Source organism: Rhinopithecus bieti, unplaced genomic scaffold (genome assembly GCF_001698545.2).
Source record: "Rhinopithecus bieti isolate Rb0 unplaced genomic scaffold, ASM169854v2 scaffold_24220, whole genome shotgun sequence".
NCBI lineage: Eukaryota > Metazoa > Chordata > Mammalia > Primates > Cercopithecidae > Rhinopithecus > Rhinopithecus bieti.
The window spans coordinates 38,969-55,108 of NW_016810989.1; positions in this window are offsets into that span (position 1 = coordinate 38,969).

Below are 16,140 nucleotides of genomic sequence, written 5' to 3' on the forward strand. Positions count from 1 at the left end.
ATCTATAATACTCAACTTATTAGGCAGCTCACAAAACCAGCACTTTGTCACCACCTAACAGAGCAAAGTTTTCCAAATATACTGCTTGTATGAATTACCTCTATAGAAGAGAAAAAAAAGAGCAAAACATTTTAAAATAAGAGTATTGTCTCCATAGTCTCTACAGAAATGTTCTCAAACGTTTTTGGAAATATGGTCCTATAACAGTCAGTGCAACCAGCCTTTCACATGGCAATATATACTTTATGAGTTTTTGGATCCAATTACATGTTTCTCACTGGTAGAAAAGTTGTATTTACTTTTCTACTACACAGCTTATTAGTGCAATAATAGTAGAAAATACTCATTTTACAGAATTCAATTTTCTCTGGTACTTTAAAGCAAACAAAATCAGAAAGCTATGACAACAGAACAGCAAAATTAGGAATACGAAAAACTCATATGTAAAACTCTGAGTACCCAGATGGACACGAAGAGGGGAACAACAGACACTTAGGCCTACTTGAGGTGGAGGGTAGGAGGAGGGTGAGGACCAAAAACCGCCCACCAGGTACTATGCTTATAACCTGGGTGACAAAATAATCTGTATGCCAAACCCCTGTGACACACAATTTGTCTGTATCACAAATCTGCACATGTACTCCCAATAAAACCTGAAAAAAGACCACTGATACATGACTTAATCTGGATACACTGAAAGGAATGAATAGAGCTGTTCCTCATCCATCTTTACTCTGAAGTCATCACATTTCTCGTCTATTTTCTAATAAAGATTTTGAGGTATTATTTTGAATTTTTAACTCTGTGTTTATCTACACTTGACTTTTTGTTCCTCATGTCAGGTAGAGATCCAGTTCTGCTTTCCTTTTACACATGGAAATTAAGTTGTCTCGTCCTCATTGGTTGAATACTGTACAGTTTTCCCATTATCAGCTTATTTACTAAAAAGTCCTTCTTTGTCCCTGCTAATTTGAAATGCTACCTTTTTCATACTCTCAATTTACACATATTATTGGGTCTACTTATCACTTTCTAGTATGTTGCCTTGGACTGTCTGTCCATTCTGATGCCAGTGAATCCACAGTGTTTTAATGACAGAAGCTCGGCTGTATACTGTATTGTGTTTTAGGCCACTTATTCCTCATAGCTCCTTTTCCGTCACTTTGTAGCTATACTTGACTTTTTAACTAGGCATTATAATATCATCTTGTTCTCCCCAGGGCAGAAGAGGAATTGTAATAAACTTAAAACTCACTTAGGGAGAAGTAACATCTTGATGATGTTATAATGTCCTCACATGGAACAAGGGATTTCTACCCACTAGTCCAACTCTACTTTTGTGTCTTTGTAAAAGGCATTTTATACTGTTTTGAATATGTCTTAATTTCATGCCTATTTTTTAAAATCGCTTTTGTTGCTCTTGTAAATGAAGTTTGTTTTGTTTTTAACTTTTGTCTTCTAACTATTTTTGTGTCTGTGGAGGCTGTTGATTTTTGTGTGTCAATTTTATATACTGAAAACTTTCTGATTTTTTTTAATGTTTTAGTTAGTTTTGCCCCTGATTCTCTAGTATATTATGACATCATCTTCAACTAGAGATAATTTTAGCTCTTTTCCAATTCTTTTGCTTCTAATTTCGTCTCACTCATTGCATATGTGACAACCTTCAGGACAATAGTAGGTAATAATGGACACATTAAACATTTCTGCCAGCTTCTTTACTAGAATGCCTCAGGATTTCTCCAATATTTAGCATTCAATTTTGATTATAATTTTTTTCAAATTTTGCCATTTTTTAGTATCTGTGAAGATAGTTGTACAATATTTTCCTTATGCCTATTAAATAGCAAAGTTTTAAAATTGCTAATATTCCACCTTGTATTCCTAGAATAAATCCTACTTGGCCATGGTGTACCATTTTCTCACTGTGATTTTTGAATCTGTTTGGTAATATTTTATTTAGGATTGCCACATTAATGTTCAGAAGCGACACTGGCCAATCTGTGATGCTGCTGCCATTATCAGCTTTAGGGAATATTGTTCCACTTCCTCCTAAAAAAAAAGTCTAGTGTTTACCTTCATTTTCTAGTCTTCAAAGCAATTTATAAGTGCTGCAATTATTTGGCCCTAAAGGTTTGGAGAAAGTCCCTGTGAAGGAATCGGTGCCTGATGGTCTCCTATGGGTTATTTCCTTCACAATGCTATTTCCTTTGTAGAAATTATCTTTTAATCTTTTGGGCGCTATTGGTGTCAACAAAGTGTATTTTGACAAGAAATTACATTGTTCATAGAGCGTTACAAATGTATCCGCATAGAGATGTGTAAAGATGTCCCTTTGGTTTTTACAAATTTCCTCTTTATTATAATTTACAGGCACACCTCAAAGATACTGTGGTGTTCAGTTCCAGACCATCATAATAAAGCAAGCAACACGGATTTTTTGGTGTTTCTTGGACATAAAAGTTTAAGTTTACACTATACTATAGTCTATTAAGTGTGCAAAAGCACTATGCCTAAATTTATATACCTTAATTTAAAAATATTGAAGTATTAAAAATGCTAAATATCACCTGAGCCGTCAGTAAGACATAATCTTTTAGCTGGTGGAGAGTCTTGCCTCGATGTTCATGGCTGCTGACTGATTAGAGTGGTGGTTGCTAAGGACTGGGGTAGCTGTGGCAATTTTTGAAAATAAGACAACAATGAAGTTTGACGCATAGAGAGACTCTTCTTTTCATGAAAGATGTATCCATAGCATATGATGCTGTTTCATAGCATTTTACCCACCCATAGTAGAACTTCTTTCAAAGTTGGAGCCGAACCTTTTAAACCCTGCCATGGCTTTTTAAGCTAAGGTCATGTAATATTCTAAATCCTGTGTTGTCATTTCAACTACACTGCTGCATCATCTCTAGGAGTAAATTCCATTTTAAGACACACATTCTTTGTTCGTTCATAAGACGCAACTCCTCGTCCATTTAAGTTTGATCATGAAATCGCAGCAAATCAGTTCCTTCTTCAGGATCCATTACTCTTTCTGGTTCTCGTACTGTGTCCATCACATCTGCAATTATTTCCCTCACTGACATCTTGAACCCCTCAAAGTCATTCATGAGGACTGGAATCAACTTCTTCCCTTTAATGTTGATATTTTGACCTCCTCGCATGAATCACCAATGTTCTTAGTGGCATCCAGAAAGGTGAATCATTTCCAGAAAGTTTTCAATTTCTTTTTCTCAAATCCATCAGAGGAGTCACCATCTGTAGCAAATGTAGCCTTATGAAGTGTGTTTGTTAAATAGGAAGACTTAAAGTTAAAATTACTACTTGATCTATGGGCTGCAGAGTGAAGGTTCCATGCATGTTAGCAGGCATAAAAATAAAAAAAATCTCCTTGTACATCTTCATCACAGCCCTTGAGTGACCAGACACAGTGTCAATGAGTGGTAATATTTTGAAAGGAATCTTTTTTTCTGAGCCGTAGGTCTCAAGAGTGGGCTTAAAATCTTCAGTAAGTCATGATGTAAACAGATGTGTGTCGTCCAGGCTTTGTTGTTTCATTTCTAGAGCACAGGCAGAGTAGCTTTAGCATCATTCTTACAGGCTCTAGGATATACAGAATGGTACATAAGCATTGGCTTCAACTTACAGTCACCAGCTACATTAGCCCCTAACAAGAGAGTCAGCCTGTCCTTTGAACCTTGGAACCAGGCATTGACTTCTTCTCTCTAACTATGAAAGTCCAAATGGTATCTTCTTCCAATAGAAGTCTCTTTCATCTAGAAGGAAAATCTGTTGTGAAAGTAGCCACCTTCACCCATGATCTCAGATAGCTCTTCTGGAGAACTTGCTGCAGCGCCTCCATCAGCACTTGATGCTCCACCTTGCACTTTTATATGATGGAGACGGCTTCTTTCCTTACACCTCATGAGCCAACATCTGCCAGATTCTCGTGTTTTTTGTTTGTTTGTTTGTTTCTGCAGCTTCCTTATCTCTCTCAGCCTCAGAGAACTGAGGAGAGTTAGGACTGTGCTCTGGATGAGGCCTTGGCTTAAGGACATGTGGCGGCTGGTTTGACGGTCTATCCACTAAAACTCTCTCCATATGGGCACTAAAGCTGTTTTGCTTCTTTATCATTCATGTATTTGCTGGATAGCACTTTTCATTTCCTTCACATTGTTACTGATGGTTTCACGCAGGAAGCCTATCTCAGCTGTCAACATGCCTTCCTTACTAATCTTAACAATTTCTAGCTTTTGATTTAAAGTGAGTGATGTGCAACTCTTCCTTTCCCTTGAACATTCAGAGGCCATTGTAGGGTTGGGAATTGGCCTAGTTTCAATACTCTTGTGTCTCAGGGAGTAAGGAGGCCAGAGGAGAGCGAGAGACGTGGAAAAAGGCCAGTCATTGGAGCAGTCAAAACACACACGTTGATTGATTAAGTTTCAATATTATAGGGTGCATTTTGTGGCTTCCCAATGTGATTGCAATAGCAACATCAAAGATCACTGATCACAGATCATCGTAACAGATATAATCCAAGCGAACATTTGAGATGTTGTGAGAATTACCAAAATGTGACCCAGAGAAACGAAGTGAGCACATGCTGTGAAAAATGGTGCCCACAGATTGCTCAATGCAGCGTCAAAAACAAGCTGTATCTGCCAAGTGCAATAAAGTAAAGCACAATCAAATGAGGTATTCCAGTAGTTCTATTTCTGCTGTGCAGTACATCTGGCTATCTGTCTGTCTGTCTGTCTGTCTATCTATCTATCCATCCATCCATCCATCCATCCATCCATCCATCTATCTATCTACCTACCTACCCATCTACCTAACTACCTGTCTGTCTACCTATCACGTATAGAAACACTATCTCTATGACTTTGATTCAGTTAGCTGCTACTTCATCTGCTTCAATGTTTTAAAAAGAACATCCTGACTTCATTACTTGATCTCATCTTTCTGTTTTCTCCCTCAATAATGTCTGCTGTCTATATTAATGTTATTTCTTTCTTTGTGCTTTCTTTTGCCTGATTAAGCCAAAAACAATAATTTTATTTCTAAATTTTATATCTAGTCCTTGAGTTAGAAATTCCCCTCATTCATTGTCATGGGTATGAGTATTCAAAGCTGCCCATATTTCTCTCATCACTTCTTTAAATATGTCTCATAGATTTAGATCTGTAGGGTTTATTGTAATTTATCAGAAATTATATAATTTCATCTCATATCTCCACTGGCATCCAATATTCTTTTAACAGATGATAAGAGTTCTAGTCTAGTGGGCAGAGATTTTTATAGCTTTTAGTTGTAGTATACTATGACGATGGCATGTCGCTTGTGATTTCTTTATTTCGTAGAACTTACTGATGTTTTCTTAGTGACCTCACATGTGATCAACTTTTGTAAATGTTCCTTGTATATTTGAGAAGATGTATTTTCTGGTGTCATGTTGTAGTTTTAATACATATACATTAGTTCTACATTTTCAAAAATGTTTACAATGTTACACTGGGCTGGTTGTGGTGGCTGACACCTGTAGTCCCAGCACTTTGGGAAGCCGAGGTGGGAAGATCGCTTGCACACAGGGGAGCAAGACCAGACTGGATAACAAAGTGAAACCTCGTTTCTAAGAAAAGAAAAAAGAAAAAACAGCCAAGCATGGTTGTATGTGCTGGTAGACCCAGCTACTTGGGAGGCTGAGACAGCAGGATCTCATGAGCCTGGGCAGTCAATCTGTAATGAGCTATAAGCATACCACTCCACTGCAGCTGGGACAACAGAGGGAGACTAATCTCAAAAACAAAAACAAACAAACAAATCTCATGTACCCTCTAAATATATATGCCAGCTATGTACCCACAAAGATTAAAAACTGAAATTAAAACAATTTACAAATTTCACTGCCGGGCGCGGTGGCTCACGCCTGTAATCCCAACACTTTGGGAGGCCGAGGTGGGTGGATCAGGAGGTCAGGAGATTGAGACCATCCTGGCTAACACATTGAAACTCCATCTCTACTGAAAAGTAGAAAAAAATAGCCAGGCGTGGTGGCGGGCGCCTGTGGTCCCAGCTACTCAGGAGGCTGAGGCAGGAGAATGGCGTGAACCCGGGAGGTGGAGGTTGCAGTGAGCCGAGATTGCACCACTGCTGTTATTTCTTTTTGGCTGTTTAACTGGTTGTGGCAAATTGCATTTTCAGGAGCTGGCCACAGCACCATCTTCTCTCTTCTTTCCATGTGACCTTGACATTGCTTTTATCAAGGAGTGGAGCCCACATGTCCTTCTTTTGAACTGAGGCAGCATCTGAAACTGCTCAGACTGAGAGAGGACCACACAAGTGATGATTTGTGTCTGAAGAGACTAGGTCATAAAAAATGCTATGAAATCCCACCTTCCAGCTTACTTAGTCCTGTGATCCCACTGGACTTCTACTCCATCTGGACTGCTACTCCATTGTCCTTTTCCGTGTTCTTCTATCCATGAGAATTTTCTGTCTTCTCAGATTGAAAGTCCAACATTTCTGTCAGTCATCTCCCAAAAATTTCTTGTGCATTCACTGTATTTGTCAGGAAAAATCTTATTGTTAGAAAAAAAACTTTTGCATTGCTGGCCCCTGTCCCTGTGCCTGTGGAAAAAATTACTTAACATGGCCAGTTTTTACCATCTTGACTGTGTTTGTTTTCCAGCCTCAATTAGGCCCTCAAAATGGTCCCCAAGTGTCCCGTTTCCACCCGGTCAACTCATTCTCCCAACTGTGATTTTTTTTTCTGCTGCCTTTTCTGCTGTACTCACCCTTCAAGTCTGCTACTTCCATTCCCAATGTCCTGTTACACTCACCCTTTGACCCTCTTCCTGTTTTTCTGACAATTCAAATGGAAACCCCCGAAACTTCGCCATCAAACCTACAAGCTACCTGCATCTGTGCCCGATCTATTAGAGGAGCAGAGACGTCCCTGCCCCTGTGTTCTACATGTTCCATGGCCTCCTGTCTTTCAGGAACCTCATGCTATCCATTAGTTTATCCATTATCTTTCTCCTTCCTCTATCTTCAGTATGTCTTTCTTTTTGCATCTTTCTTATTTCCATTGGCACGTACTTGAATCTCCTTCAACTTGAAAACACCCGGGCATTATTCACAACCAGTGTAATTCCCACCACTCTCTTACTCTTTGTGGCAAACTTTCCAAAGGATTATCTCTACTTGGTGCCTCTACTGCCTCACCTCTCACATTTTCTGTAACCCACTAGAAACCAATGTGGGCCCACACATCTCTTCAACAAAAACTCTCCCTCAAAAGTCACTGGTGACCTCCATGGGACTACAACTAATGGACATTCTCTGGCTCTCATCTCAGTTGATTCTCAGCTTCAGTCAACACTGTACAGCACTCTCCTCTTTTTCTCTTTCCCCTGCTTTTGTCTTCCTTTGTCTTCCATAACAATACATTCTCCTGTTATTCTCTTCATTTTGGCCACCTCTCAATATTTTTACTAGCAGCACCTTCTCCACGGGGCCCTTTCAAGATGGAATTCCAAGGGATTTGGTTTTACTCAATTATCTTCCAGGTTTATACTCTCTCTCTAAACATTTTTATATAATATATAAGTTCAGATATAATATATAAGTTCAGATTTCATGGCCCTATTCAGGCCTACCAAATGAACTCTGTGGGAGGGAACATGAAATCTGCATTGGAAATGTTATCCAGGTTTTTCTCATATGCCCGCACACTATTTGTCAGGGACTGCCTGGTTGACATTAACAGTGGCAGCTCAACACCTCCATCTGGTGACTTTCTCACACCATCATCTTCTTTTTGCAAATACAGTCCATGGAGGTTAGTAAAGTAAAATGTCAAAAGTGAGAAAGCAATAAAGAACAGAAAATATGGAGCATCTGCTCCATGAATAATTCAGATTGAATTATGTCATTTTACGACATATCTAGCAGCAAAGTAGAACTTGTCTATCTTAACATTTTGAGAGTAAATCCAGTGGACACCTTTCCATTCTCATCTAAGGGCAGGAAAATACAGGTATTGGATGACTCCCCCTCCACAGATCATTACACCAAGTTTCTGGCTTCTAACAATGGTGCCAAGGGCATTAATGGATTTGTATAAAGTTAGTCTTCCAGAGGTTAGCTAATAAAAAGCCCTGTACTTTCCACTAATACAACAGCATGGGTTTTCATTCTCATTTCTCTGATGATCAGTGATGTGAAGCATTTTTTTAATATAACTGTCCATCATTTCTATGTCTTCTTTGGGAAAATGTCTATTCAGAATTTTGTTTACTTTTAAAGGAGTTATTTTTCTCCTGTTGTTTGTGTTCCTAATGCATTCTGGATATTAGTCCCCTGTCGGATGAATAGTTTGCAAATATCTTCTCCTATTCAACAGGTTGTTTCGTTACTCTGTTGATTATGTCTTTTGCTGTGCAGAATCTTTTCAGTTGAATGCACTGCCTTTGTCTATTTTTGGTTGCTTTTGTTGCCTGTGCTTTTGAAGTCTTGTTCAGGAATTCTTTGCCTAGACCAATGTCCAAGAGATTTTCCTCTAGGTTTTCTTCTAGTATTTATATTTTCAGGTCTCAAATGTAGGTCTTTATTCTATTTTCAGTTGATTTTCACATACAGGGAGAGATAGGTGTCTGGTTTCACTAATCATCAGAGAAATGTAAATCAAAACCTCAATGAAATATCATCTTACTCCCGTCAGAATGGCTGTTATTTCAAAAGAAAAAAATAACAGATGTTGACAAGTTTGCGCAGAAAAGGGAACTCTTATACCATGTTGGTGGAAATGTAAACTACTACAGCCACCACGGAAAACAGTATGGAGATTTCTAAAAAAAAAAAAAAAAAAATTGAAAATTGTGCTACCATTTGATGAGGCTATCCCACTACTGGGTATCTACCTAAAGGAAAATAAATAGATATTTCAACAAATACCTGCACTTGCATGTTTACTACAGCACTATTCACAATAGCAAAGATGTGGAATCAACTTAAGTGCCCATCAATGAATAAATGTTATTTTTCCACAAAAAAAGAATGAAATCATGTCATTTGCAGCAACATGTATGGAACTAGAGGTCATTACCTTCAGGGAAATAATCCAGGCACAAAAAGACGAATATCACATGTCCTCACTTATATGTGGGAGCTAAAAATTCTAGTTGCATGGCGGTAGAGAGTTGAGAGGTAGAGAACAGAGATTAAGAAGAGTGAGCAGGAGGGGGAAGGACAAAGAGAAATGGGTCGAAGGGAACAAACCTGCAGTAAGATAGAAGCAATGAATTCAGTGTTTGATAGCGGAGTAGGGTGACGGTCCTTCATGAAAAAGCATTGTACTCAGGTGATGGACACTCTAATTACCCTGACTTAATCACTACACATTATATACATGTAACAGTGAATTAGTACTATAGGTAAGTCATGTACCTAAGTAAGCAGTAAAATAGAGAAAACAAGGATACTAAGTGGAATACAAAAAATAGGGAACCTATTCTTGTCAAATATAATTTTGTCATTGTTGTATTAATAAGTTCTACTTAACTGGGTTTTCCCATGAAACTTGTTACATAGAAATAGCTACCAATCATTACATTACCAAGTGAAGCCTGATCCTGAAAATCACATTCTTTGTAACTCTCATTTAGTAGTTTTAGTGGGTACAAGAATTTAGAACTTCAAAGGATAGGTGCTGAGTGTTATACAGGAAAAAAGTTACGGAGGATAAATGTAGATAACTTGAATCTCTGTGTGATGCCAAGATAAGGAAACTCTTTCTTTATCACTCTATTATTTTTTTGGGGGGGATAATAAACTACCACAGACATCTGGCGGTAAACATGTAGTTAGTAACCTAAAGACATCGACTAGTTATGGTGAAAACTGCAATAACTTTTGCACCAACTTAATAAAAACAACCAGACCAAGTAATTGATCTCAGGAAACTAAAGATAATGGGCTTATGCCAGGGAGTTGAATAACCATTTTTCTCATTGCCAAATCCCAACCTAGTGTTAGAAATATTACCTCAAACAATAGATATCTCTTTTACCCAGGTGAGTAATTAGGTAGAGATAACTAGATGAAGCCAGTACCTGGAATAAGCATATTCTCCTCAATACTACTTCTTATGTCTTAGTGAAATAATTCCAGACCCTTAGTCATACCTAGGCAAATAATTGAATAAACAATTCACAATTACCTGGAAAACTGGTTGAGCATACGAAGTTGAGTAACCATCTTTGTCAACTCTGTGTTCTTATCATTTTTAAGATTGTTGACTAGGTGCCATGAATATGGTAAGTAGAGTTACATTGGTAAGAGTTAAACATGGAATCCTCCATAAAACTAGAATAGCTAGTTGAAGGTAGAAAGTATAAAATTGCATTCTTTTCAACATTTCTGAGTTCTTGTTGGAATAATGAGTTAGTTCTGTCAATGGGCAGTAGTACCTAGGTTATTACATAACAAGAAATAAGGAGAGATAATTAGAATAAATATTTGATGGCAGGGTGGTTAAAAACACTATTTTCAATTAGAAACACTTATTTCTTGTAGGATTAATGAGTTAGAATTAGGTGGTACTGCAGATATCTCTCTATGTTGTAGATTTCATTTCTAGGGAGAATGCATATTCAACCAATGGATTTCTGGGTCACATGGTAGATCTATTTTTATTTTCTGAGGAACTGTTATACTGTTTTTCATAACACCGTACCAGTTACATTCCTGTCAGTGGTGTGGAAGGGTTCCCTTTCCTGCATGCCCTAAAAAGGTTCCATTTTCTACACACCCACCTATCCTTCCATGGGTGTTGGTTAAACTGTGCTGCATCATACAATGGTATACTGCTCGGCAACAAAAAGAAGAAGAAGAAGAACATACTAATACACACAACTTGGATCAAACTCTAGGTTTTGCTGACAAGCGTTTTCATAATAAAATAGCAAGGAAATACTCATGATTAGTATAGTTCTCATTTCTATCACTGGTCACAATATGGTGGCTGGGTTTTATAAGCATCATCTTCTGCTACACATTCTGTATACCTTTAGCCCTCAGCAAGCACCTCGGCTGGTCGCAGTTCTGTACCTGGTGGGGAAACACAAACCTTCATTCCTGAAGGGTCTAGGCCATTCAAAGTCCTGCCTGGATTGGGTTGTGGTAATTTCTCATTTAGTTTAATCACAGGGTACAGTAATACTAAGAGACACCCTAAGGCATCCCCTTTTTTGCAGACATATTCTTCCTTACCTCCATCGTGAAGTCATCCTCCAATGTCCCCCCTGTAGTCGGCATCAATGACTGTATCCAACACCCTTACTCCCTTCTTACCCTCTTGACTCAGAGGCACCAGGAGCCCAAAGTGGCTGGGTGTCAGTCTTAATTTCTAGTTCCGTGAAATCACTGTTGTGTCTCCTGGTGGCAACATTCCTTCCTCTAGAATTAAGACCTCTAACCAGCAGAGCATCAAGTTGTTGTGGAAACAGGAAGCAAAACATTTATTAGTGAGCCTCTGGGGGTGATGCTGAATGTTGCCAGTCCAATTTCCAACCCTGGATTCCTGGACCTGTGAATCCTGGCTATGATAGAGACATATGTTGAATGCTGATTCAGAGCATATACAACCTTCAAGAGGACCTTGCTCCAGCTCTGCAAAGTATTATCAACTAGCTGGGGCAGTCACTGTGACTTCAAAATGTCATTTCACTGTTATTTTATTATGAGAGAGTGTGTGTGTGTGTGATGTTAAGCAAAGATCTTTGTTTTCTTTCCTCTCATATTTCCTTATCAGGTAACGTAAGATGCAGTGACTTTACATCAGTATTTAAGTATTATTAATTTTACATGATACTATGTTCATGTTATGGGATATCAGCTGAAAAAAACACCATTTAGGGATTTTACCTCCTCTCCTGAGAGGAGGATAGTTGTAGGTAGGATAGTTGTATCATGTTAGACAGAATTACGATGTTGGTATGGTCTTTGTTTGATGACTAACTATGGTTTAAGAAGCTGTATATGGGTGCCAAGGTGACAAGGGGTAGAGTTGTGATGATGAATTGTATGTGTGAACTTGGGTAGGCTGAGGCAGCAGAGATTCTCCACATGTTTGGCACCAGGAACCTGTTTCCTGGAAAGACAATTTTTCAAGGGAGCGTCGGGGGTGGGGTGACGAGGTGGTGGGTGCGGGGAAATCAGGTCGATCAGAATGAAGCTGTTCCCACGTCAGATCATCAGGCATTAGTTAGATAGGAGTGAGGAACCTGGTTCCCTGGCATGCACAGTTCACAATAGAGTTCATAATCCTGTGAGAATCTAATGGTGCTGCTGGTCCAACAGGAGGTGAAGCTCAGGCAGCAATGCTCCCTTACCTGCTGCTCACCTCCTCCTGTGTGCTGGTTCCTAATAGTACTCGTCCATGGCCCATGGGTTGAAAGCCCTGGGCTAAGGGATGCCCAGATAGCTGACAAAACATTATTTCTGGTGTGGCTGAGAGGGTATTTCTGGATGAGATTAGCATTCCAATCAGTACACTTGAGTAAAGAAGATTGCCCTCACTAATGTAGGCAGGCCTCATCCAATCCATTAAGGACCAAGACAGTACTAAAAGGTGGAGGAAGGGTGAACTGGCTCTATTTCTGAGCTGCAATATCCATCTTTACCTGCCCTCAGACATTGGAACTCCTGGTTCTCGTGCCTTCAGGCTCCAGGACTTACACCAGTGGCTCCTTTCCTACTCCCTATTATATAGGTTATGTATTATATAAAAACATAACGTATTGGTTCTATTTCTCCGGAGAACCCTGACTAATACAAGCATGTGGGCCACAATCTACACAACAGTCCGTTTAATCTAAACCTGGGGCCTCAAACCACCCTCACTGATGCAGCCAAACCTAATGTCCTGCCCTGGCCCCCATCCAAATTGACAGACCCATTTTCCTATTGCTCACACGAAGGCTCCACCTGGACAGGCACAGCACCTCCCCATCTACATACTGCACACGGACCTCATCCTCCACTCTCTTCCTCGTCAAATCACCACCAACTCTTCCTCCTTCACCTTCACTCTCAACTAAGGGAACAACTTCACCTAGTCAGCAGCCTCAGAAGTCAGATCAATAGAGATTCTCTCCATCAGTTCACAGTCCCTCACTTCCTAAAACACTCACATGGCTTTCCATCTCACCCTCTGCCCCTACCCTGACAGACTCAACTAAGAACATTGCCACTTTCTTTTCTTTTGATGACTTGGTGTTTCCTCAGCATATGTTCAATAAATGGATGAATAAATGGATGAGTGAGTGAGTGAGTGAGTGAGTGAGTGAGTGAGTGAGTGAATGAAATTACCAGGGATGGTAATTCACTGATTCAAATCTTGGAGTCTGCCCCATCTGGGCCTCCTGCCTCCATAAGGAAACCCACAGTACCCTCACCTGTGCTCACTTGAGTTCACAGTTCCCATGGAAACTTCTACTGAGAGAGCTACTGCAGACGCCTCCTCACCAGGCCAAAACACTGTCATGGAGGTGAGGATGCTCCCAGCAGGATGGTGCATGATGCTCCCTGCATTGAACCCTGCACATGCCCATCAGTTTAACAAGGAAAGGTGCCATCTCCACTGGGTTTCCATCCATCCTGCCTATGTCCACACCTTGGGCCAGCCCTCTATCCCAGCCAGTGTCTGAGAGCAACATAGGCCAGCGATCACAGTGCCGGGACACCTGCTCCCTTGTGTGCCAAGAGCTCAGAAGCCACAGGAGTCCATCTGAGGCAGGGTCACCACCTGAATCATTTTCAGCTCATGTCCACACCCAGTCCTTCATCTGCAGAGTCTCGACTGATTTAGTCCCAGGGCACTCTTCCTCCAATTTCCCCTCCAAGCGGCTACATGCCCCCTTCAACTGCTCAGTGGCATTCCTGGCCCATCGCAGCACTTGGTCATCAGTCAGCAACCCACTCACATAGCCCAGCCTCTATGGAGGGTCCCCAGGGGATAAAACTCCAGCCCCCAGCAGGCATGAAGACAGCTTCCAGCCATGGTATGCTGGCGAAGGTGCACAGGACCACTGGAGAGGTCAGGAGAGGGAGCTCGCCCAGGATGATGCAGGGAGTCAGCCAAGCTCTTGCTGAGAGGGAAGGGCATTCTGAGGCACGGTGGGGTGTCCAGCATGCTGCTGGTGCATTCAGCCAACAAGCCTGCCCATTCAGATCACACAAGCCCCTCCAGCTGGTAGTGATGGTGCCTGGATTTCCCAAGCCTATTTCTGTTCATTGTCCTGTCCTCCCTCCTCCCTTCTCCCTTGTCTTCCCCAGGTCCCTGCCCCCACCGGGCTGAACTCTGGATTCAGAGCTGCGAATGCCAGCCTGTCTGGGGCTCTGTGGACTTGGTTTCACATGTGGTCTCTCTCATGGACGCTGGCCATTGCTCTCCCCTGGATTCTCCCAGTGCCCTTCACGGGCTGAGGGTTTCCTGTCTGCTGTCCTTTCCCGGCACCTGTTCAGTCTGCCACCTTTTTCACTTTAACCCGATGTCCATGTTATACATCTTTCTTATAAGAAAACATTCATGCTTGCCCAAAGATTTACACTCAAAGCTGTTGATCTTATTCTAGTCATCATATAGCAAATGAGAAACAACTTATGTGTCTTTCAGGAAAAAAAATAGTTTAATTAATTATGGTGTATGCCTACTTTAGAATTACAGAATGTAATTTGAAAAGTGAGCTAGATCTATATATGTATTATTTAGGAAGATCCCGTATCCATTTTATAAACTGACAAAGGCTAGTTGGAGTTCAAAATGTACATCGCTGTTCTTGCATGTGAAATAAAACGATATATTGCTATACTTTATCTGTCCGTGAAAAGCCTGTAGTCAGCTGGAAAATAACACACAAGACTGATCGTTGTGGTGACCTCTGAGGAGGGGTTAAACTGTGGAGGAACTTTGTAGAGAGGAAATGTGCATATTATCTACTTTTCTATAATTTTGCCCTAAGAATATACACAGTACTACCTTTTAAGTAGAAATATTTATACCTAACAACAGAAGGAGTAGCTGTGGCAGTATAACTACTAGTTAATGCAACAGACAAGTCCTGAAACGTGAATAGCTTGACACAACCCAAGTGTATTATATGTGCACCTAAGTTCTGATGCACTTTGGCAGGGGCTCCTCACTCTCACATGACCCAGGGATCCAGGCTGCTTCCACCTTATGATTCCATCATGTCAAAATGAAGCCGCCTTGTTTACCATTGAAAGGAGGAAGAAAGTGTGGAAATGGTGCACTGGCTCTCACATGCCAGGATGTGACAAACACACCTCTGTTCGTGTTTCAGTGTCAAGGAAAGGTCACGTGACCCTTCCTAACTGCAAGTGGGCCGTACTGTTCCCATGTGTCCAGAAAGGGGAAGAAGATAAGATGTGGGTGAGCATTATAGTCTGCCCCATAAACTATTACTTAGTAGCTGCACAATGAAAAGCCAAGCCAGGTGGATCACTTGAGGTCAGGAGTTCGAGACCAGCCTGGTCAACATGGCGAAACCCCATCTCTACCAAAATACAAAATTAGCTGGGCATGATGGTGGGTGCCTGTAATCCCAGCTACTCGGGAGGCTGAGGCAGGAGAATTGCTAGAACCCAGGAGGCAGAGTTGCAGTGAGCTGAGATCACACCACTGCACTCTAACCGAGGCAACAGAGCGAGAATCCCTCATAAATAAATAAATAAAGCAATTATGATTATTTGGTAGTATTTGGCATTACACTACCCTTCTCATTTCTCAGAGGAGTTTCTGAAAAGGCCACACTTGACTTGAAGTTCTCCACCTTGTTTCCAGTGCCTAATATGTGACTGATGCTTTCAAATAGAGGATTATAACGAACTGTCCAAGAATCTTGAAAGTCTCAGCAGGAAGGCTTCCCTTTGCATGACCCTTTGAATCCTGAGTAGACTACAATTATTTTCTCCATTTGATTCCAGGTCAAAATCTTAACCTGTGAGTTTCTGCTACCTTCCACATGCCTGAGCTCCTGTCAGGTGCCTCTAGGTACACTGAAAGCCAGTATTTTCCTGGGAGGCAGTTAAACAGAGAAGCAGCAGTAGAAAGCT